This window comes from Orycteropus afer, unplaced genomic scaffold (assembly GCF_000298275.1).
Source record: "Orycteropus afer afer isolate SDZICR_OR568_19922 unplaced genomic scaffold, OryAfe1.0 scaffold00265, whole genome shotgun sequence".
Classification (NCBI taxonomy): Eukaryota; Metazoa; Chordata; class Mammalia; order Tubulidentata; family Orycteropodidae; genus Orycteropus; species Orycteropus afer.
Window position 1 is genome coordinate 3,249,587 of NW_006921852.1, and position 2,001 is coordinate 3,251,587.

Below are 2,001 nucleotides of genomic sequence, written 5' to 3' on the forward strand. Positions count from 1 at the left end.
TTTTTTCTTTTTTTGGTTATTGTACCTGTGTGTTTATGGGGTGTGATTTTCTCTGTTTGCTTTTACTTTTTTGATTTTTTTTTTTTTTGTTGTTTGTTTTTTTCTAATTGAGTGGGAGATAGCAACAGTGCCCAAATGACACAACTACACCTTCACCTTCTATATCTCTACTTCCTGAGTGAGAGCCACCACTTCCTTCTCCACAAAATGGCCAATGATAAATGATCACCAGTGAAAGCGTGACTCACCCTCACTGCTCTTCACAAACAGTTAACAGAGATCTAAGTACAACAATGTCACAATGTGTTGGAGACAACAGACCATTGCAGTCCACACAAAGAAGTAGGATAAAGTGGTAGAAAAAGGGAGCAGGATACAGACCCAGAACACATTTCTGAGGAAGAAGCAGCATTATCACCTCTGAGGAGGAATTCAAAAGAATTATATTTAGGTATCTTCAAAGGGTTGAAAGATCAAGGAAAACACTGAAAAATTTAAGGAAAGCACAGACAAAACCCTAGAACAATGTCAGAACAAAATAGAAGAACAAAATGACAGAATAAATGAAAAATTAGAAATGATACAAAATCTATAGAGAGAAATCCAGAAGGTTAATACAGAATTTTCAGAAATAGATAACACATTGAAAGGACAAAGGAATAGAATTGAATCAATGGAAGACAGAATTAATAAGATTGAAGACAAATACCTGAATACTTCTTTGGAAAGGGATCAATCAGAGAAAAAGATGAAAATAAAATGAACAAAGCTGAAGGTTCAAGTGGGATACCATCAAAAGGAATAACCCACAGGTAATTGGAATTCCAGAACAGGAAGAGAAAAAGAAAATTGTCCAAGATTTGTTAGAAAAGAACTTCTCTAATATGATGAAAGATGAGAATATATCCATTCGGTAATTCCAACGAACCCCAAACATGATAGACCCCAAAAGAAAATCACCTAGAGATAGCATCATCAAACTCACTGAAACCAAAGACAAAGAAAGAATCTTGAAAGCAGCATAGGAAAAATGCAGATTTACCTACAAAGGACAACCCATAAGACCAAACTCTGATTTCTCAGCATAAACCATGCAAGTGAAAAAGCAATGAATGGTATATATAAAACCCTGAAAGAGAAAAATTTCCAACCAAGAAATATATGCCTGGCAATATTGTCCCTCAAATATGATGGTGAAATTAGGAGATTTCCAGATAAGCAAAAATTAAGGGAATTTGTTAAAACCAGATCAACCTGACCAGAGATACTAAAGGGAATCCTTTGAACAGAGAACCAATAATATCAAACAACAACAGACTATTAATACACAAGAAGACATAGCCCAAAACCAACACAGCTATGGAAGTATCCAGAGTAACATAAGTTTACAAGACTGTAAATATGAAACCAGAGAAATCGATTGGCAAATTAAGAGAACTGCAAACTAAAAAGAGGGGAAAAATAGTGTAGTTACAGAACTTCTAAATGGTGAGGAAGTTGAGAGATTTGCAAGATAGAATGGACTGTTCTAAACTTGGAGAGAAAATTATAAATCACAGGGTAACCTCAAAGAAAAATGATAAACCTTCACATCACAATTGAAAAAAGAGAATAAGCACAAATATTTAGCAAATACTGGAACAATGGCAACAAAGGAAATAATAACATGATTTATAAACATAATGAGCTCAGCACAGAAAAATATATGTAACAAAGAAACCAAGAACACCATGAAAAACCATGTAACAAAATGACAGCAACCAATTCATACTTGCTGATAATTGCACTGAATGTTAATGAATTAAATACACCACTAAAGAAACAGAGAGTTGCAGACTGGATGAGAAAACATAACCCATCAATATGCTGTCTACAAAAGACACACCTTAGAGACAAAGACAAAAACAGACTAAAAATAAAAGTTGGAAAAGATTTATGAAACAAATGGCAACCAAAAAAGAACAGGAGTGGCGATATTAATTTCTGATCAAATTGAGTTTA